The 22,913-nt window shown below is 52.1% G+C and overlaps 1 pseudogene; it reads right to left on the minus strand.

Annotated features, from left to right (window-relative positions):
* Positions 1–1,110: 1,110 nt before the first annotated feature.
* Positions 1,111–22,913, minus strand: LOC132514029 (spermatogenesis-associated protein 17-like; annotated as a pseudogene).

The raw sequence follows: 22,913 nt of genomic DNA on the forward strand, positions 1-22,913 counted from the left end.
TCTACTTTGTGTTCTTTCCAACGGACCGGAGCTTTCCCCTGGTTCTTGGTGTGCGAGGACCCCTGGGGAATTAACTAGCCTAATTTCTCATTCCTGCCTCTTTTCCTTCAACTGTAGTAATCTTTTCTGTCTTCATCCAATATCTCCTTTAAGTTTGGCTGATGTCAGAATACCTCCTATTAGTCTCTCGTTGATTATAATCACTTCTCTACTCTAAAGCGCCTTCGCAATTAAATACAGCATTCATTGAGAGTTTATTTTGTGATCTTGAATTTTATGTGGGTATCTCTGTTCTTCTCTAGTCTGTAAACTGGTCATCAGAGACCCAAGACGCTATTTATTTGGAATCCCCTAAAGGCATCTCGCACTTTAAATAACACACATATTGAATATAGTATTTTAAACTATACTGTATCTATACAGCAATGAGAAATATTTTAGCTTTTGGACACCATCAATACTTTCTCATTATATTATGTAAAACTATTTATTTACTGTATTAATTAATTTAAAGAGAGAGGGTACTTCAGGTAGTTTTCAGTTCTACTTTGAGTTCATTTTGGAGAAGAAATTTGACATACAAGATCCATGATTTGGATTTTTGTTTTTTTATTTACTTTTGGCTGCGTTGGGTTTTCGTTGCTGTGCGCGGGCCTTTCTCTAGTTGTGGCGAGCAGGGGCTACTCTTCGTTGCGGTGCATGAGCTTCTCATTGCGGTGGCTTCCCTTGTTGCGGAGCACGGGCTCTAGGCGCGCGGGCTCAGTAGCTGTGGCTCGTGGGCTCTAGAGTGCAGGCTTAGTAGTTGTGGCGCACGGGCTCAGTTGCTCTGCGGCATGTGGGATCTTCCCGGACCAGGGCTCGAACCCGTATCCGCTGCATTGGCAGGTGGGTTCTCAACCACTTCACCACCAGGGAAGCCCCAAAATCCATGATTTTTGAATGTTGAAAACCATTAGACTAGAATGAAAGAAATATATGGAGCTGTATCACATATAACTATTATTATAGCATGGTTTTTAAAAAATGTTTGATAGTTAAGTCAATCTCATTTGATTTTTTGTTATTTACTATAGCATTTTTTGAAGTACCTTTTAGCAAAAATGCATACCGTTATACAATTTGTCCAGCTTTTGAATACAATTTTCCATACTTTCAGAAGAGATCAAATGACGGCAATACAGTTTGGAAATCCTTGTCACAGATCCATTTCTTAGGATTTTCATCTCGGAAATGTTGACTTGCATAAGCATCAGGACCATACTTGTTTGATAAATGCATTGTCGGGACATACTTTTTATTTTTATGGTAGAAAGAAAATGGCAAAAACCTATGTCATTCACATTTCGAGTCCATTCCTGTCTCTGGAGCTGTGCTCTGGCCCCATTTAGCCCATCGATCGGTTCTGCCACTCGCAGCGTCGGTTCCAGAGGCTTGTAGCGCTGTTCCCATACTTCAGAGACATCGCAGAAGGGTCCCTGACATCGTTTCCTATCAATGGGTGGCAGAATTCCGGACGGAGGAAAGGACCAGGCACTCGGCAAGCCAGCCAGCTGCCGAGGCTGACGGAGTGCTCCGGCTTCACTTTAGGTCTTCAGTGCATTAAAGGCTTTGCCTTCTGTTACCACAGCTCCCATGGATCAGGACCTTTTCTGAACGGTGAGTTGTATCTACCTGGAATCTACCTGGAGGGTCTCCCGCAGAGGTGGGGGGTGGCTGTGGCTCACCGTGGGGACAAGGACACTGGCCAACGTTATTTTTATGTGCTAACTTGACTGGGTTAAGGGAGGTCCAGAGAGCTGGTAAAGCCTTATTTCTGGGTGTGTCTGCGAGGGTGTTTGTGGAAGATATTTGCATTTGAATTAGTAGACTAAGCAAAGAGATCTGCCCTCACCAGTGTGCCTGGGCATCATGCAATCCATAGAGAGCCCAAATGAAACAGGTGAAGGAAGGGTGGATTCCCTCTCTCCTCTTGGGCTCAGATGTCCATCTTTTCCTGCCCTAGAGCTTCAGAGCTCTTGGTTCTCCCACCTTCAGACTCTGGGACTTACCCCATTGGCTTCCCGGGCTCTCAGGCCTCCGGACTTGGACTGAATTGTGCTGCTGGTTTTCCTGGGTCTCCAGTTTGCAGATGGCAGATCTGGGGGATGGGACTTCTTGGCCTCCATCCTGTGTGAGCCAATTTCTATCATAAATCTCCTCTTCTTTCTCTTATCTGTGTATCTATCTATCATCTCTTCTTGGTTCTGTTTCTCTGGAGAACCCTGACTAATACAGCGGGACAGGCAGAGGATAGCCATTCCCATTCCAAAAGGGAGAGATTGGAAGGAAAATAGGGACCACGGGTCCCAGGAAAGTCTGAAACCTAGCAGGGCAAATTCCTTTTGATTTTTTTTTTTTAACATCTTTATTGGAGTATAATTGCTTTACAATGGTATGTTAGTTTCAGCTTCACAACAAAATGAATCAGTTATATATATACATATATTCCCATATCTCTTCCCGCTTGCATCTCCCTCCCTCCCACCCTCCCTATCCCACCCCTCCAGGCGGTCACAAAGCACCGAGCTGATCTCCCTGTGCTATGCGGCTGCTTCCCACTAGCTAACTACCTTACTTTTGGTAGTGTATATATGTCCATGCCTCTTTATCGCTTTGTCACCGTTTACCCTTCCCCCTCCCCATAGCCTCAAGTCCATTCTCTAGTAAGTCTGTGTCTTTATTCCTGTTTCACCCCTAGGTTTTTCATGACATTTTTTTTTTTAATTCCATATATATGTGTTAGCATACGGTATTTGTCTCTCTCTTTCTGACTTACTTCACTCTGTATGACAGACTCTAGGTCTATCCACCTCATTACAAATAGCTCAATTTCGTCTCTTTTTATGGCTGAGTAATATTCCATTGTATATATGTGCCACATCTTCTTTATCCATTCATCCGATGATGGACACTTAGGTTGTTTCCATCTCTGGGCTATTGTAAATAGAGCTGCAATAATCTCCAAAATTTATAAGCAGCTCATGCAGCTTAATAACAAAAAAACAAACAACCCAATCCAAAAATGGGCAGAAGACCTAAATAGACATTTCTCCAAAGAAGATATACAGATTGCCAACAAACACATGAAAGAATGCTCAACATCACTAATCATTAGAGAAATGCAAATCAAAACTACAATGAGATATCATCTCACACCAGTCAGAATGGCCATCATCAAAAAATCTAGAAACAATAAATACTGGAGAGGGTGTGGAGAAAAGGGAACCCTCTTGCACTGCTGGTGGGAATGTAAATTGATACAGCCACTGTGGAGAACAGTATGGAGGTTCCTTAAAAAGCTACAAATAGAACTACCATACGACCCAGCAATCCCACTACTGGGCATATACCCTGAGAAAACCATAATTCAAAAAGAGTCATGTACCTTTTGATTTTAAGGCTTGTGAATAATCCTCTGTCTCAACGGACTGCCCTCCGGGTTTGTTCTTTCACACCTGCATGCCGCGCACTCCGTATTCCCGCGGACCAGAGGGCCGTCCTTTCCCTCCTCACCTGGGCCACTCCTCTCAGCCATCAGGCCTCGGCTGAAGCCTTCGTTCTCGCCTGTGTCACCTTCACGGACCACGGCCCCTCCTCCCCAAGGTCAGGAGAAGGGGCTGCCTTTTTACAGAAAGCACCTCTGGCTCTGGCGGGTGAGCTGCCGCTCCGGTGGGTCCTTACAGCCCTGGCCTGTAACTGCGGATCCACCCACCTCCCCACTAGACTGGGTGCCGCTGGGTTTCAGGCACCAGCTGTTGTGTATCAGGTTTTAGCCCAGGGCCGGGCGCAGAGCTGCTGTGCGATATGTGAATGCCTGTGTGTCTGAGTGACGAACTGCACAGAGGAGCCTTTTCTGAACACCTACTGTGTGCAGAGCGTTGGACTTGGGCTGGACACTCTTGAGAGGACGAGGAGGGACCATCTCACACTCATCATTAGAGACAACAGATGTATCGCCCTGCAGAGCTGGAGGGGCCCTTGGCAGCAGGCACTGGCACCTGACATATATTAACGCATCAGATCCTCAAACCAGCCCTGCGACCCCGCGACCCTGTGAGAGATTATGTAGCACAGTGTAAAGGCAAGCAACCAGGCGCCAGCCTGCTTTCAATCCAGGCTTTGCCACTTAGAAGCTGTGTGACTTTGGGCAGTTTGTGCCTCCCTCTCTGTGCCTCCGTTTCCTCTTCTGTAAAATGGGGCTAATTGGGGTACCTACCTCACGGGGTTGGAGTGAGGATTCCGTGACTTCATATCTGTCAGGTGTCAGCTGTCACTCAGCTACAGCCAGTTTCTAGCTGCTGCTGCAAAATGCTTGCCAGTGCAAAGCACGCTCATACACCCAGGGACAGGGCTGGGAAACGCGAGTCCTGTACGTGAAATGACTATAGTGCACCAACAGGCAACATGGACAAATAAATGTGTGTATGTGGGGAGGGGGACAGTGACACTGGATGTCTGTTGGTGGCAGCTCCTTCAAATGATAAGAGGCCTGGCCCGGGAGGCAAGACCCCGGGTTCCCAGCTCAGTCTTGCACCTGACCCAGTGTGGGACGTCGGGCAAGCTCCCTTCCGTCTCTGGGCTTCACTTCTGGCTCTCCGCAGGCTTGGACCTCCCCTCTGCAGCATTTTCCAGAAAGTCCCCCCACTTGCCTTGGTGGTTGAGAGACCAATCCTGGGTTGCAGGCGGCCTCCGATTGTGCTGGAGCTGTAGCTATGCCTTCCCATCCTGCCCCCTGGCTGCACAGTGTGTCTGCCAGCAGGGAAGCAGCAGGCCTTGCGGAATGAGTATAGATGCCACCTGGTGCAATTCGAGTAATGAAACCAAAGGGCAAGGCGGTGGCTTGCCACTCTTCCTGTGAGCTGGGCCATTCGTCTCCCCAGCCCTTCCTCCTGAGCACAGAGGCAAGCAAGGCCAAGAAGATGCTTCCGTACCCAAGTGCATTCTCTCCGGGCACCTCATCACTGCCCCAGCACCTCGGGACCTAAGATGCAGTGCAGTCTTCTTGCCCCTGACATGCTGCTGCCCGAGGCTCTTCCAAGGTGGCACTATATGGGGAATTACGGTACTGGGCATTTGCCAGGAGGAAGAGAGTGTGTGCTTTACATGGGACTGAAATGTCCCTGCTGTTCAGAGAAAGGAGATTCAGAGAAGAAGGCAAAATCAGTGCCTCTTGCAGCAGCCAAATTTCCATCTCGTTGCTGTGTGCCGGCAACGTGATGCCCGGAGCCAGATCACACAGGCTGGTGTCACGTTGCATCAGCGGCGAAACAAACAGCTTTAGTAATCAAGTCCCCTGGCTGCGGTGGCAGATGCCTGGCTGGCTGGGAGGGCCACAGTGATCACTCTAGAGATGTGGGGTTCTAAGCAAGCCAGACGTGATGCCACACTGAGCCTTGAGGACGGCTCAGCCTCTTCCCCGTCCTGCCCCTGTCCCCAGGCCTGTCCCACAGAAGCCCTCCTTCCCAGTATGTGTCATTGTTCATTCCGGGGTCCTGGCCCTGTCTGTGAAGCCATAGCCACACAGCGGCTCCTCGTTCCTGAAGAGCAAACGTGGCAGTGTGCCACATCACGGGCACCACCCCACCATGCCACTTTGTGGGCTCAGTCAGGCTGGTGGAATCAGAGCAGAACCCTCAAGAAAGTTCTGGACTGTAAATTCTGTAGTGTGGCCACGAGGGACCGCGTTTCTCTATAGTAGGATCAACAGCAAGCAGAACATTTCCTGCCCCTGATGGAGGCATAGAACCCGCTGTCCCAGCCAAACTCCATGCCAACCTCTCTTGCTCTCTGCTCAGGGCTAGTTCCTGATAATGAAATGGCCATTTTGCCTGTGTAACATTAGTGATTTATCAGTGATTATTGATTTTCTTTTTTTTTTAAATTTGTTTATTTATTTATTTATTTTTGGCTGCGTTGGGTCTTCGTTGCTGCGCGCGGGCTTTCTCTAGTTGCGGAGAGCGGGGGCTACTCTTCGGTGCGGTGCACGGGCTTCTCATTGCGGTGGCTTCTCTTGTTGCGGAGCACGGGCTCTAGGAGCGTGGGCTTCAGTAGTTGTGGCACACGGGCTCGGTAGTTATGGCTCATGGGCTCTAGAGCACAGGCTCAGTAGTTGTGGCACACGGGCTTAGTTGCTCCGTGGCATGTGGGATCTTCCCGGACCAGGGCTCGAACCCGTGTCCCCTGCATTGGCAGGCGGATTCTTAACCAATGCGCCACCAGGGAAGTCCCTGATTATTGATTTTCAATTGTGGTTTCTTGGGACTGTGGGATGCAGCAAATCCAAGGCATCCTGCCTGTGGATCTCCATCCATTTGCTTGAGGCCATGGGCTTGGATGCGAGCAGCTCATCCATGGCCCAAAGGGCCGCTTGCTGCTGCGCAGTTTCCTTCCACTCACTGTCTCCCGAAGACGCCTCCGTCCCTCTTCCTCCACAGCCCTAGCTACAGATGGGAGCGGACAGGGCTTTAAGTGGCGGCTCTGATGATTTGTTTCCATGGCCCTGACTGGATCCAGTTCCCACCTCTCAGGACCCGCTCTGCCCCCTTTTCCCCCAGAGGTCTCCCTCCTTTATTCTCCCTTAAAGGATTCTTACTTCTTCTGACTGTCCCATTGTTCCCGGGCTTGGAGAGTGGTGGCCTCCGTCCTATGGCAGGAAGTGAGCAGAAGCCCCTGGGCCAGTAGTCTGTATTGCTCGTGGCCTTGGTCCTTCCTACCAGCAGCTTCCTGGGTCTGGAAAGAATCCTAAGCGAGGTGGTTCAACTCCTTCCCCGACCCTGTCCCTGATTCCCGGCTCCAGCTTCCAGCCTGAGAAAAAGCACCTTGCCCCAGCACCATACGAGGCGTGGAGCAAAGATCTGGTTTTTTTGTTTTCTGTCTTTTTTTAAACAATGAAAAAGAAGGAAAAGGGAGGGCTATTTCAGATGTGCTTAGCCTCACCTGGCTCTTACTCTAGTTCTTTCTGTGTGGAGGTTCAACAGACCTCATGCAGGTACAGCTCGAGAGCACCTCACCCCAGGTGCTTAGCTGCACGCCTCTATCCTGGTCTCCTTTGCCGCTATGACATGGAGGTCCAGGGCGGCTTGTTGGCCATGCGCACACGCCACATGATGGCCAGTTAGGCTCCCACGGAGGGAATCTGGCCAATGGGGAGAGGAGATGAGAGGTAACTGCTCCCCTTCTCCCCCTAGTTTCGAGACATATTTCATTTGGCTTCTCAGAGGCTTATATGGCATCAGACAACCAGTCACCCACCATGGTGCATAATTAGATATCATATACTTGTTCTGGCTCTTCCTCCTTCCCTATTTTGCCCCCCTGCTCACCCCCACCCCTGCTCTCCGGGCTCCCATTTCCCAATAAAGATACATGCATGTGACCCTTTGTCTTAGGTTCTGCTTTCCGGGGAACTGGGTAGTTGGTACTGTGAAGGGCCTTAGAAATCCTGAGGATGGGATTTGGGAGCTGGACCTCTAACTAGTCAGTGGTAATAAGGACCCCCTTTATGGTGGAAAAAGGGGTGTGGTAACTTCTGACGTGCAGTGGCATCACAGTAATTCAGATTCTCACCTGTGAAGCACGTGGTTCTGCCCTCGAAAGCACGGGCACAACAGGAACCAGAAGGATCTGGGGGCTGTCTGGCTTCTGTTACTTTGAGAAACTTGCCGTAAATAAAATGGCAGACGTGGGTCAGCCAACCATCAATTCAAAACAGCCTGTGAAAACCAGAGGGAAGCATTTAAAGGGATCCTTGTGTCCTTCAGCAGTAGAGCAGACCATGATGAAAATCCGACCCAATATCAAACTGTAAAAATACAATGTAGCAAAGGAGATTAAATAGAGCCTCAATAGTTTTCTGTATCACGGTCTCAATGGGAAAACAGTGGGACTTGGAGACCTTGAGTGGGGACATTTGGGTGGATAAGCCTGAGACTGTTGAACCCCCATACTCTCTGGAAACCTCCACTACCTCTCATTGCCTTCAGGGTGTTAACCAGGGTTAGCTCTCAGTGTAGCCTAAGCTTGGAAGTACAGTTCTTGTTCTGAAAGAAAGTAGCTTGCATGAGAATTGCAGAAACTGGCTAATACATGCGAGCAAGAATTGTGACAGTGCTGATGGGAGTTGGCTATTGAAGACGGTGGACCCAGGGAATTGACAAGGGAGAATTTATTGACAATAGTGGCACTCACTTGTGCCCAGGGATTCCATGTTCAGACAAAAACATTGGGAAAGGGTTCTAATACTCTCCTGGGATGTTCCTTGAAACTTGGACAAGACAATAGCCTATAATAAATGAGATGGAGTTGCCCTAACGTTCTTGGTATGGTAGCATAATGTTCAGAGACGTGTTAGAACAGATACGTTATGTGATATCAGAAAACCTACCATTTGACTGTGTTCCTTGCGTAGGGCAAAGAACGCTTCTGTCATCAGGGCAGTATGTGAGAGGGGCACTGGCATATTTGAGAATCTTTGTAGGTAGCTGTCTTCTCTAGGTTCAGTGTTACAGTAGGAGATACCACCATGGAACTGGGTTCCTTTGTATCAGTGGAGATGATGAGATTCTATTGATAGAATGGCAGAGGCCAGGTGGCAACACTTAGTCATTATTGTAATGGGAAGCAAGGTCAGACTAGCAACTGGGGTGCCATACCTGCTGGGATCTGTACAATGACCAACAGACCATGTGTTCCTAGGACAGATATGTGGATTGATAACCAGGGTGTCACTTGATTAGCGTAATTTTAAACAAAATCTAAAGCTTATGAGCAGAAGGTGGGTGTCAGCCACCACAGTGAAAACCTCAGTTTCCTATTCAGTTTCCAGATCTACGTCACTTTCCAAACGCAAGCCCAGATTGAAGGGGAGACTGGTTTCCTTGTGGAAGAACCCTACGGTGCCACCACAGTTCCGTAGGACAAATATTTTCCCAATCTTTCCCCAAAGGGACCTAAGGACATTTGTGACGGTAACTGTGCTAGGAAAAGGGAACTACTTACACTTTTTGAGAACTGTTGAATACAGGGTATGAACTTACATCAACATCAGGAAACCCAAAATGCCATCATGGTTTTCTTGTTAGAGTGGGGACTTCCTGAAGTCAGATGATAGGTGGAATTCTGGCCCAATGGTCTAATGGGTCTGTGGACCCATCCCGTGTCATTTCCCTGGCTCCCAAGTATATAATCGGGATAGATACCTTTAGCAGCTAGAAGAACCCTCACATGGGTACCTGACTTGTGGAGTAAGAATTATTTTGATAGAAAAAAATCAAGTAGAAAATGCTGAAACTGTCTGCTCCCTCAACCAAGATAGTAAATCAGAAGCAACAGAGGAGGAATTGCCAAAATTCGTTCCACTATCAAAGACTTAAAGGATGCAAGGGTGGTGGTCCCCATCACATCCTTGTTCAATTCACCTATGTGGCTCCAGGATGAACTGTGGAAGATGATTGGGGACTGCTTACTGTAAACTTAACTAGGTGGTCGTTCTAGATGTGGCTGAACTACTGGATGTGCTATCTTTACTAAAGCAGACCAGAACATCCTTTGGCACTTGGTGTGTGGCTACTGGTCTGGAAAATGCATTACAGTAAGTCCCCTACATACGAACGAGTTCCGTTCCAAGAGTGCGTTCGTAAGTCCAATTTGTTCGTCAGTCCAACAAAGTTAGCCTGGGTACCCCACTGACACAATCGGCTGTATAGTACTGTATTGTAATAGGTTTATAATACTTTTCACACAAGTAATACATAAAAAACAAATGAACACAAAAAATAATGAAAACAATTTTAATCTTACAGTATAGTACCTTGAAAAGTATAGTAGTTCAGTACAACAGCTGGCATCCAGGGGCTGGCCTTGAGTGAACAGGCAAGAAGAGTTACTGATGGGAGGAGGGAGAGGAGGTGGGAGATGGTAGAGCTGAAGGGTCGTCAGCAATAGGAGTCAGAGGGCAAGCTGCAATGTCACTCACACCGGATGTTGACGGAACGCACGCGCACATCTTTGAAAGTTCGCAACTTGAAGGTTCCTATGTAGGGGACTTACTGTATTTTAATCCCTATCAGTAAGTGGGATTAAAAGCAGATTGCCCTTATACAAGGAGGCCAGCAGTACATAGTCACTATTTACCCCACGGTTGGGCGAATCTCTGCTCTCAGCTCTGTCCCAGCGTAGTCTGTAGGGGCCTTGATCTTGACATTTCACAGAGCATCATACTGGTCCACCATGTTGATGAAATTGCTGACATCAGGCTAATTGGACCTGGTGAGCATCAAGTGACAAGTACCTCAGATGTCCTTGTAAGACACATGCAAATAAGAGGGTGGGAGGTAGAACCCAAGAAGATGCATGGGCCTGCCATGTCAGAGAAATTTTTAGGGTTCTAATCATCTAAAACATGCCATGAAAAAGACAAAGGACAAATTATTTTTACCTTGAATCACCCACACTAAAAAAGAGACACAACACTTAATGGGTCTTTTTGGATTTTGGAAGCTGCAGAGAATGCAGTTGGGAATTTTTCTCTAAGATATTTATTGGATTGTTCAGAGGTTGCCAGTTTTGAGTGGAATTTAGAACGAGGGAGGGCTCTGCAGTGGGCTGAGGCTGAAGTTTGAACTTCTCTACCTCTTGGGCCTAATGACTCAGGTCTGATGGTGCTAGAGGTATCTGGGGTGGATGAGAATGCTGGGTGGAGTCCTTGGCAAGCTCTAATAGCAGAGACACCTAAGTACAGACTCCTAGGGTTTTGGAGAAAGGTCATGATTTCTGTGGCAGAGGATTTTTCTCCTTTTATAAAAGGGCTCTTCAAGTGCTATTGGGCCTTGGTAGAGACTTAGTGTTTGACCATGGAACCCCAAGTAACTATAAGCCTGCAGTTGCCCTTCATGAGCTAGGTATTTTTAGATCCAATAAGTTATAAGGTCAGGCAAGTATATCCTTTGTATGATGAAAACTATTATAATTGGACTTTGGATCCAAGAAGGTCCACAGACTCAAGTAAATGGCACAGACAGGTGGCCCAGATTCCTGTGCCATCTACATCTGTTGTGTTGACCACACCTTTCCATCAGCTCGGACCTACAGCTTTATGGAGTTTCCCAATGACCTGCTGATGGAGGATAAAATAATTTGGGCCTGGTTGTCAGATGGCTTGGCACAACGTATTCGTGAAAGCTGAAAAAGAAGTAGACTCTTGCTTCATTCCAACCCTACTCGGTGATGACGTAAAGAGGAGTGGTAAAGGGAAATACTCCTAATGGGTGGAGTTGCAAGTGGCAGAGTTGGTCATCAACTTGATGTGGAGGGAGAAGTAGTTTATAAAGGTCAGACCCCTGGACGGTAGCGATTGACATAGCTTGTGGTCATGGATTGAATTTTATCCACCTTCCAAATTCATATGTTGAAGTCCTAACCCTGGTACCTCAGATTATGACCTTATTTGGAAATAGGGTCATTGCAGATGTAATTAGTTAAGATGAGGTCAAACTGGAGTAGGATGGGCCCTAATCCAATATGACTGGTGTCCTTATAAAAAGGGGAACTCTGCACACAGAGACACGCATAGAGGGAAGATGGGATGAAGAGACACAGGGAGAGACGGCCATCTTGAAGCCAAGGAAAGAGGCCCTCAGGAAGAACCAACCCTGCTCACTCCTTGATTTTGGACTTCAAGTCTCCAGAACCTGGAGACAATACATTTCTGCCCTTTAAGCCACTTTGTTATGGCAGCCTTGGCGAAGTAACATACCAGTTGGCTAGAGGTCTGGAGGGAACATGCTTGGAAAATCATGTTCATGGCAAAGAAAGTGCAGCAATGGGCTCACTGGGATGACCGTGTAGTCAATCACTCATAGTAGCGTGCCTGATAGAATAGCCTGTTAAAGGCTTATCTAAGATGTCAGCATGGGGACAAAACACGGGGGTCGAGGCACTGTCCTCCAGGACACAGTAAGTACATGGATCCAACGGCTGATATATGGTCCCCAATAGCTAGAACCCACAGATCTGGAAACCAAGGGCTGGACAGACAGAGGAGTGGGCCTTCTCACCATCACTCCCAGTGACCCATTTGTGGAATTTGTGCTTCCTGTTCCTGAAGCCTTAGTCTCAGGCAGATAAGTTCTGGTTTGATGGGACAGAATGTCTCCCCCAGGGGTCACAGTAAGTGTTCCATTGAACTTGAAGCTGCATTGACCATCTTGTCAGTGTGGGTTTCTCGTGCAAGCAAGCCAGCAGGAAAAGAAAGGAGGGGTTAGGGCTGCTGTCATACAGTGGTGGCGGGGAGGAATGTGTTTGCAGCCCAAGGAATTCGATGGAGGTGTTTGCTTGGTGCTTCTGTGTCCAGTAATAAAGGTGTGAACGGGCAATTGCAGGAACCATGGCCCACTGAGGTCAAGGCAGCTACGGGCTAGACTCCTGGGTGGTACAGGTCTGAGTTGCTTCACAAAGCGAGCAGCACAGAGCAGTCAAAGGAACAGAGGGTGCAGGAGGGCGAAGGGGACGAGCAATTATGGCCCAGGCATCACCTGTGGCACTGGGGACTGTCATTTTCCCACAAACCCTCTTGCGTTAAATCTCTGCAGAGATTGCAGCTGACCAGCACCCCGAGGGGGCCTCTGAGTAGAGTGGTCTCGGATTTTGAATGTTTCGAAAAAATGGAAGCCCCATCTGGTAATGTGGGAGCTGGGTGTAACGGAGGATATGAGGCAATCTGAGTGGTTCAAGGAGAAGGCTGCATCAGACGCCTTTCACGCCCCACTTCGATTCTCTTGGCCTCGCCCATCTCTTATTCCAGCCACTGCTGTGGTGACTGGTTCTGTGAAGCTTCTGACCACCTTCACGCTGGTGCAACCTGCCAGCGCCTCATCTGCCTATGATACCTGCTTCTCCCCTCCTTCCTTGGGCTTCTCTGGTGCCAAGGGATGAGTCACCGTGGGAGCTCAGTACCCACGCATGTGCACCCTGGTGTTTGGGGAGTTAACACCCCCTGAAATAACTGCTTCCCTTTTTCTTCCACCGTAGATGATCTTGAGATGCATTTCACACGGTGCTTAGACAGTGCCAGAAATTCAAGAAGCCAGTCGCCTTTCACGGCGGCCACAACTCAATCAACACGCTCCAATATGGACTTTCCTTCCATCCCTGCGTGGCTCCCCTGCCCTTCACTTCTGTTGCCTGGAGTCACTCTCTCCCCAGAATACTCGCACATAAGGCTTTGTCTCAGTTTCCACTTTCTGAGGGGTACAGGCTAAGAGCAAGCACATGCCTGCCCTCACTGCGCTTCCAGACTGGCTGGGAGACAAACACAGGACATTTACGTACCTGCTGTCACGTGTCCCGTTCAGGGGCTGTACCCAGTACGGCGGGAGTGCGGGAGATCACAGCAGCCTTAAGTAATCTGGCAGGGAGGCTTAGGGGGCTTCCTTAAATTGTGATACCTGCAGCATGAGTAGAAGTTTCATCAGGAGAAAGGGCTGCTGCTTTGAGGGGAGTGCTTTTTCAGGGGTAGGGGGGTTGGGGATGCATCCAAGGTTGCTGGGTGGCTTGGGTGAGAAGCGGGGCATCTGGAGCCATGCATTCTTTCTAGAAGAAGTGAAGCCCTGAAGGAGACAGGGCAGGATGGGGCTCAGGACCCAGAGGAAGGGGTCCCCACCAACAGGGGAAGGAGCAGCCCTTTTCCCTCTGAGGTGGAAGAGAAAGAAGGAAGGGAGGCGAGGGAGGGTGCGGTGACTTTGAAGTGGCGAGGGCATGGAAGCCTCGAGTAGGCCGACTCCGGTCTCCTCTGCAAAGTCCAAGCCGAGCCGCTGCTGGCGGAGTCCGGGCGGGCCGGGGGAGGCTGGTGGTGAAGGTTCAGGGCAGCTGCCATGGGGGATTCCAGAGGGATCCAGTGGATGGAGGGCACGCCCTGCCCCACCTGCCTGCCAGGCCGGCGGGGACTTTGCGTAGAGTAGGGCCATGGGGTGTCTGCTGAACGTAGAGGGCTCGCCATTTGCAGCCTGAGTTGCTGTGAGCTCTCGCTTACCCTCGTCTTGACCCCTATGGGGTCCTCCATCTTCCTGCCCCTACCGCTCTCCCAAATGTCCCCCTTTTCCCATCCCCCCAGCCTTTGCCTGAGCTGTTCCTCGTGCAGGCAACAACTGGTCTTAGATCTCCCTAAGCCACAACCCACATTCTTCAAATCGCAGCTCAAAGCCCCACCTCTAAGAAGCTATCTTTGTGATTAATACCGACCATTTTCGAACCCCTCAGCGGAAGCCCCGGACCGGCCCTCTTGCGCCATGCCCTCGTATAATTCCCGTTGCTTTCTGAATTTAGCCCCAGCCCATCTCTGGGCCCATGTGTCAGCTCTGAAGGGCAGGGGTCGAGTCTCCTGCCCCCCCACCTCCCCCCTAGGCAAGAAAGAAGTCTCCAGACTTCTGTTGGGGGGAGGGTGGTCAAAGGTTTTTGGAGATGAGCCCCATCCAGGAGGCCAAGACTATTCCAGGGGTTCTCAAGCCAAGCCCAGACGCCCCTAGGAAGCCCAGGAAGGGCTCCAGGTTATTCATGAGGCCCTTGGATTTGGATGCAGGATATCTTGTGTGCAGATGTACGCGTGCACGTGTGCTTCCGTGTGCTCTTCTGGGGAGACGTTCCAAAACTTTTCTCAGGTCTTTGAAAAAAATCTACCACCCCCAGGCAGCCCAGAATCCCTGCTGTAAACCTTTCCTGGAGGACACAGCCTGCAGTGAGCCTGTACCTCACGACACAACTCATCGGCTGTCAGACTGTAAAGTCCAGACAGTCAAATGGTTGCTGTTCCCAAGTCCCTGGGCCGCTGCCAAGGGTGCTCTGGCCACAGATATTTGCACTCAGCCAGAAGCCAGTGCTAACATCCCCCCGTATCCCGATGAATGAATGACAATTACTATCATAGAGACCCGACCAGGTTTATGAGTCTAATAGAAATTTAAAAAATACTAACCTGCTGAAGCTGAAAGGCTGTTAAAGGACACCAAGTTCAATATTTTTAGCAACGTGCTCTGTGGGACACGGGTTTTACCAGATGTGAATAGAATAGCTGTTCTAAGAGAAAAGGATTCTGAAATCAAACAAGTGCAGGAGATACTGGTTTAAACAACGTTAAATGGCTCTCTTTCCAGTACGACTTCTCAGAGTCGTCAGCAGGTAACGGAGGCTTTGAATTGCAGGAGGGAGAGAGAGTGTTTCCCAAATGTAAGGTACCGTGAAATGCCTTTGCAGAGTATCTGGCGGAATCACAGTCTTCTGTTGACCAGGTTTGCTTCGGAAAGCGTTTCCTGAGGTTCGGGAAGTTCCCTTCACTCCCTACTTAATTGGAGAACTCTGCTGGGCACGTGAGCTTCCTTGGGGATGAGTGGAGGGTTGTGGGCAGATGTGTGGGGCTCGGGGACCATGCACCGTCACTCTCCAGCTCCTGTCCTGGCCCAGCTGCTGGTGTTTATCCAACCAGCCCTAGTGTAGGCTGACTTCTATCCCACACACCATCCCAAGCACTCTCCAGTTACTCATTGTAGCCGGCAGGGCTGTCCAGAGAAACCGAGCCTGTAGGCTCTAAACATATAAGGGCTATATCAAGGAATTGGCTCATGGGATTCTGGGGGACTGGCAGGCCCCAGATTTGCAGGACAGGCCAGCAGGCTGGAAACACAGGCAGGGTTGATGCTGCAGTCTTGAGGTGGAATTTCAACTGATGAGGGCAGGCGGCTAGCCAGTGACCAAGGTGGGATAGCCAAGTTCACGGGGCGCAGTGACCGCTCGAAGCAGCGTGCCGAACGAAAGTAACGGGTCTCAGGGCAGCAGCCCTCTGGCTTTCAGGTCAGGCTTTGGGGCCAAAGCTCCAGGCCAGCCACAGTCTCAGCCCGGCGGGGCCGTTATGCGCCCTTTCCCCAGGATTTCTCCACCGACAGGAGATGCTCCTACAAAGGCAGCAGAAACTTGGCACGTGCCTGGGCCCAGCTTCCAGGACCTTATTTGTTTGGAAGTGTCTCCAGGTGGTATCTCCCGGCCAGGTGTGCTCAGGCCCGTGGTGGGGCGCGTGCAGACCTCCTGCCTGGTTGGGCTGCGGAGCCGCAATACCCCACCACGTCCAGCACTGCTCATGAGCCGTTCCAACAGCCTTGCGCCTGAACCTCAAGCTAGGACTGTGGGCTACACATATCCCAAGTGGGCATGTTTCAGGGAAATGCCCCAAAGTGGCTTCCATGCTGGCCCCTGGGCTGGAATGCAGGCCTCGGGCTCTGACGAGGATCTGAGTTCAGCTCAGGCTTGGGCTGGGGGCTGATGAGGGGACGGCCCTCGGATTGGGCCTGTCCTGGCAACCTCAGAAGCGGCCTGCCCCCTCTCTGGCCTCAGCGACCCCATCTGTATGATGAGAGAGGCGTTCCAGACAGCTCTACTGAGGACTCTTTCTGGAGTTGGGTCTCAGGAACTGACTGTAGACGGCTAGTGGCTAAGCACGGCTTGTTTGCACACTTGTGGAAAACAAATAGACAAACAAAACCCCAAAGTAGGGCTCGCCATTCTAGAGGCGAGGGATGGTAGTGCTGAGACCAATCGAACTTGGGAGGAATTACTCAGCCATAAAAAGAAACAAAATTGAGCTATTTGTAATGAGGTGGATAGACCTAGAGTCTGTCATACAGAGTGAAGTAAGCCAGAAAGAGAAAAACAAATACCGTATGCTAACACATATATATGGAATTTAAGGAAAAAAATGTCATGAAGAACCTAGGGGTAAGACAGGAATAAAGACACAGACCTACTAGAGAATGGACTTGAGGATATGGGGAGGGGGAAGGGTGAGCTGTGACAAAGCGAGAGAGTGGCATGGACATATATACACTACCAAACGTAAAATACATGGCTGGTGGGAAGCAGCCGCATAGCACAGGGAGATCAGCTCGGTGCTTTGTGACCACCTAGAGGGGTGGGTTAGGGAGGGTGGGAGGGAGGGAGATGCAAGAGGGAAGAGATATGGGAGCATATGTATATGTATAACTGAGTCACTTTGTTATAAAGCAGAAACTAACACACCACTGTAAAGCAATTATACTCCAATAAAGATGTAAAAAAAAAAGAAAGAAAGAAGGAAAGAACTTCAGGAGACGCAGCCTCTAAGATTCTTCCATCCTGTCCTCCCTCCCTTGCCTTCTGTCATCTGACCCCAGGCACAGGTCACCTCGAACAGCTGAACAAGGATGGCAGGCGTGTCCTCTTGCGTTGTCTGGGCAGGGGGCTGCACAGCAACACTGTTCCCCTGTCTTCCCCTCACAGGGAGCGCACACTCCCCCATTATTCTGAAAGAAAAATGCCAGGATTCCAGGAAGCAGTACAAACGTGTGCTGCCCTTGCCTTGGTAGCAGCTCTTCCTCAGAGCGGAAGCCGCCAGTGTGCTGCTGCCGTGTGCCCTCACTCTGCTTCTGGGCCCCAGGGTGGCGCATCCTCGGGCCTCGGCTCTGATCATGGGGAATGCAGGAGACACCCTGGCAGGCAGCCCTGACCCACACCGAATTTAGAAGGAAGAGCTCGCCCAGCCGAGGCACTCCAGGGAGGCATCCTGTGCTGGGCTGTCTCAGGAAGAACAGTTTAGAAGCCTGAGCTCTTGTTCCGGCCTTTGGCCCGCTGGGCTCCCTCAGGTGTGCACAGTTCTCGACAGATGACCAGACACTGCTCGCCCATTCCGTTCATCCATTCATCTGTTGACTCTTAACTTGGGCGCTGGGCATCGGAGGTGAAGTGATGACAAGATCCGCCTCATCATTGCCCTTTCATCCTGGAGGGAAGAAAGAAGAGGAACAAAGAATTCCAAGAGGGTTATGTTTCAAAGACTATGAAGTTCTACAGTAGTTCTGAAAGGGCTGGGGATCGCCGCAGTCAAGACAGTGTCGTTAGAATGAGGCAGCTGGGGCATTGGATCCCTCACGTCCTACCTCATTCATCCAATGAACTCGGCCAATGACAAGGTCCTGCATTGGCTTCCTCTTGGCAAACCAGGTGACAAAGCTGACCTCTCTTTGGCGAGGTCAAGAGAAGGCCAAGCCCTGTACAACCAAGACCATTTATCAACCTTCCCTTGGCATCCGTGCTTGCCGGCAGGGCCAGGTTCATCCCCGGAGTTCCTGACACTTGGGAGTGGGACAGGGTTACGGGGACCCGAAGGGTGGGCCTTTTGGGCTGGGACTGAGGAGAGAGTGACCTGCCTCAGTGGCAGGTGCTGTGGATGTGGGTGTGTTTAGCATGTAGGGGGAAACAACCAACTCTGGGCCCCTCCCGTGTGCAAGAAGCTTGCATGCTACAGGTAAGGAAGCTGAGACTTAGAATGGGTGGGAATGTGACTTGCCCAATGTCACTTGGCTAGTAAGTGACCAAGCTGGGAGCAGACTCCACTCCGTTGGGCCCCCACGGTCATGTTTTTAAAATATATATTTATTTATTTATTTTTGGCTGTGTTCGGTCTTCGTTGTTGCGCACGGACTTTTTCGAGTTGTGGCGAGCGGGGGCTACTCTTCGTTGTGGTGCGCGGGCTTCTCACTGCAGTGGCTTCTCTTGTTGCGGATCATGGGCTCTAGGCATGTGGGCTTCAGTAGTTGTGGCATGCGGGCTCAGTGGTTATGGCTCGCGGCTCAGTAGTTGTGGCTTGTGGGCTCTAGAGCACAGGCTCAGTAGTTGTGGCACACGGGCTTCATTGCTCCGTGGCGTGTGGGATCTTCCCGCACCAGGGATCGAACCCATGTCCCCTGCATTGGCAGGCGGATTCCTAACCACTGCGCCACCAGGGAAGCCCCCCATGGTCATTTTTATTTGCACCGTGCCATACTGCTTTGGAGGGTTTTGAAGGGAAGAGGACCTGGTGTTGACTATCCCCAGCGTAAGAGAGCTCGGAGGGCACCAAAGAGTGTCAAAAAGGGGCGGGAGGGCGAGGCTGTCTGGGTGGCAGGGTGGGCTTCCAGCCCTGGCTCTGCAGAGAGGGGGTGCCCGCTGCTGCTGCTTGTGCCTGTAGGGATCACAGCCATTGTCGTCTTCCCTTGCTTCGCACTTGCCAGGTTGTCTGAGGTCATCCTGACGACTGCCCTGCGAGGAAGGTCCGGTTGGCAGTCCCATTTGAATAGAGACCCCGTGGCACAAGAGTGGAGAGGACATCCTCAAGGCCAAGTGGCTCCCCACCACCTTCTCGTGCCTCTCTGCCCCGTACTGAGGTGTCTGTGCCTCTGCCTTTCTGCAGAGTGGGGGCTTGGCTCACGCCAGCTGAGCCGGTCTTCCCAGAATTTCCCAGAGGAATCTGGAACTCTGGGACAGCCCCCTCCCTCTAAAGTGCTGGTTCCCTTTGCTGCTGCATGGATTTCATTCTCCCAGCAGCTTGCCCTGCTGTCCAAGGTCCACCAGGAGCACGAAGCCCTGCCCCCAGCCCTATGACCAGACCCATCAGCCTTCCTCCCCACTCAGGGGGCTGCTAACAGGCAGGCCCCAGACCCCGGCACTCAGGCCTCCTTTTGCTCTGCTAAATCCTACGGTTTGGGGCCAGAAAGCCAGCCCCTCCCGGAAATGATGGCCTGTTGTCATTACCCAGACAATCTCAGCAGCTCCATCATGAGGAGTCCAGCCCATTCCAGGGCTAAATTTGGCAGGGGAGGAATCCAAGGAATTCTTTAGGCTCTCAGATTCCACCTTTTTATTTTGGGCTGGAGGAAAGAAGGGGTGGAAACTATGAAACTGTATCCTCAGCCCCAACCCTGGTGCGGAGGGGAGAGGGAGGGCGGGGGAGCCCGTGCTGGGAGCCCGACGGAGTGACGGTCCCCTCGCCCACCCTCACCTTCTCCCTTGTCACCATGGCCACCAGGTTCCCACAGCGGGGTTTCTGGTTCAGTCCAACCTCTCTGGATCCCTGGAGCCCCGTGCCTGGTCCTTCAGGTCCCTCGCTGCCCGGGATGGGGCTCCTCTGGGGTCCTCAGCTGCCGGCCCCGGGGGGCCCAGGGCTCCTGCCAGGCTGGCCTCTCTCTGCTCTCACGCCTCCATCCTCATGCTTGCCCTGGGGGCGCCTCACGCCCGCAAGCCTGTCCTCTGCCCCGCGGCTGCCACTCCCGCTGGCCCTCTGTGGATGGCCAGGTGGGAGCCCGAGGGGAGGAGAGGCCGCCTCTGCAGGCTGTGTCACCGTGTCCTGCTCCGCCTTGCGGGGACAGGAACCCAGCCGTCTCTGTGCCGCGGGGCGGGCACCCCTGGGAAAGCCCATCAGCCAGCACCAGGACCAAAGCGGGGCCAGGGCGCGGCTTCTGAGACGCATCCTGCCCCTTTAGGGACGGTGTGCTCGGCCGATGCCACCTGCAGCAGGTGACCAGAGTTGCCCAGACCCGGCCGACAGAGTCTCCGAGGAGAAAAACCCCACCGGGCCCCAGTGTTAGACCAGCTACTGCTGGCGATGGGGCTGCCTGCCGAAGCTTCCGGAGCCCACGGGCACCTGGGGAGGCCCTGCCGAGGCCCTGGCCCGGGACACGGGGACCGCGTGGTGGCCCTGACTTGCAGGTGACTTTGGCCACAGCCCTGGCCCCTGTGGGCCTGGTCTTCCCACCTGTCAGCAGCTTGCGGGGGCGGGGCGGCTGGCCGACCGGAAGGGCCCTGCCTGTCCCTCCCATAGGCCCCCGGGGACCGAGACCAGCCTGCTCAGGGCTCCAGGTGCGCCAGGGCCTGTCCCCTGGGCCACCCTGGGTCGGCTCCGGCTGCCTGCTGCCCCGGGACGGGAGGCCACGCCAGCCTCGCGCCCCTCTGTGTCCCCCTGCCCCGGTCCCATCACAGCTCTAGGGGCGGGGTGCTCGCTCCCACTCTGCAGAGCCGTCCTCCCCACTGTGGACAGTGCTGGCCCTGGGGGGCATCCCGGGGCAACCAGCGTTCTGCAGGGGATGGTGGCCAGAAGCCGCAGATGCAAAGGGTGCAGCAGGACGAAAGCTGGCCGGCCTCCCTCCGGCCGGGGCTGAGACTCCCCCGCTCGCCACCTTCTGGAATCCCCACAGCAGCCCTGGAGGCAGTTTCTCGCTGTTGCCACTGTACAGATAAGAAAACAGTGATGCAAGGCCACACAGTGCCCAGCGGGGCTTGGCACCAGGAGCCAGTGTTCCAACCCAGGCTGTACTCTAAGGTCCTTAGGAGCTGACCCTGTCTGGACACCCGGCCCACCCAGCGCCCAGCACGTGGCAAACATCCAGCTGGTCCTTCCTGACGGATCGTCCGGCTACAGGAGACTCCCAGCCAGCTAGATTGGGAGCATTGCCCCGTCCAGGCCTGTCCTGACCCACAGGGTTTGCCGCGGGCTGGCCTGTTTCTGCAGAGGGGCTGTCCCTTGCCACCCCAGACAGCATGGGCCGGTCGCAGGGTGTGGAGAGCGGCCTCCGTGGCCTCCAGCTTTCTGAGTGAAGGAAGAAGGCCAGGTGGGCTCCCAGCATCAGTCTGAGTGCATATTAGATCCCAAGGGCTACGGTCTCTCCCAAAGGGACCCCAGAACCCCCTGAACTGCAAGGCCCTGCTAAGTTCTGGCGGGAGGGGCAGGGCGGGGCCGGTAGGGGGAGGTGGAGAAGGATGCCTTCAATTTCTTCCAAGGAATTACACTTCTAGAAATACGCATAAGTCACAATCAATTTCCAGACAATACATGCCTTGAAAGACAGATTGGTGGCTTGCATGTTCCTTGTACCCAAACTTTAATTAAACCCTTTAAGACGAAAACCTGCCTGGCATTATTCTGCTAATTGACCCGACCCAGGGAAAGAAGGCCCTGTCTGAGACTGCAGTGATTGTGTGTTAATACAATTTATTTCTGCGGTCTTGCCCAGCTCCCTATTATGTATTCAAGAAATGCGTGGGCTCAGAGCCACTCATCACAAAGCAAAAAGTAATGAAACCTCCAAAGACTCCTTCCCCCGCCCTCACCGCCACCTCGCCGTTTCTGGCCAGGCTCTGCCTCGGGTCCCTGTCCAGCTGTGGGGATTTAGAAGTCCCTGTGTCCGCTGAAAGGAGCAGTCTGAAGACTCACCACGTTCACAGGGCCTGCAGCCAGGGATGGGCAGGGAGGCTACTGCCCGGCACGAGCAATATGCCATGTGGCTCTCTCTTTATGATTCCCTTTGGAAAAACCAGTGCTCACTGCCAGGGTAACACCTTAGCCTCATCTCCTTGGTGGCCGTGGCGCCCTGAGCCATGGCGGCATTTCCAGAACCTCAGACCTGGCTTGTCTGTCCGTTGGCTGCCCACGCATCTGGCAGGAAAGTCAGCTCCCCAGGGATGGCCTTTCTTATGCCACACGGGACATGGGTTCACCCTGAATTGGAGAGACTCTGGTCAGGGGCTGTCCCTCTGGGCCTTGGTGTCCCCATCAGTCCAGGGTGGGGCAGCGGCTTTGATGGACAGACCATGGCTCAGTGTGTCGCCCCGGCCCCGCCTCCCATGACCCTGTGTCCTCAGGGGCTTGTAAGTGTGTTCCCCTGGGCATGGCCCCTGGGTCTCCATGGGGCAATAATTCTCTCAGTTACTCAGCAAATGGGTGGTGAGCATGACGAAGCAACTCAGCGTCAGGCCCTGCCTCGGTAGCTGTGGAGACAGAAATATCTAAAGTACCACTTGGCAAGAGCTGTAAGAGTGTTGCTTGAAAAGCACTGTGGGAACTCAGGCGAGGGAGTGACTAAGCCTTCTGGGGTGCAAGCTGCCAGGCCAGCAAGGCTCCCCGGGAGGGGGCATGGGACTGGGCTTGAAAGGAGAAATAGGGATTTACCAGGAGGAGAGGCAGAGAGGGTGATGAGCGTGGACACGGAAAGGGCACGGAAGCCCCCAGGGGGCTCTGGGGTGCCTTTGGCCTTGCCTGTGTTCACCAT

The sequence above is a fragment of the Lagenorhynchus albirostris genome, chromosome X (assembly GCF_949774975.1).
Source record: "Lagenorhynchus albirostris chromosome X, mLagAlb1.1, whole genome shotgun sequence".
Lineage (NCBI taxonomy): Eukaryota > Metazoa > Chordata > Mammalia > Artiodactyla > Delphinidae > Lagenorhynchus > Lagenorhynchus albirostris.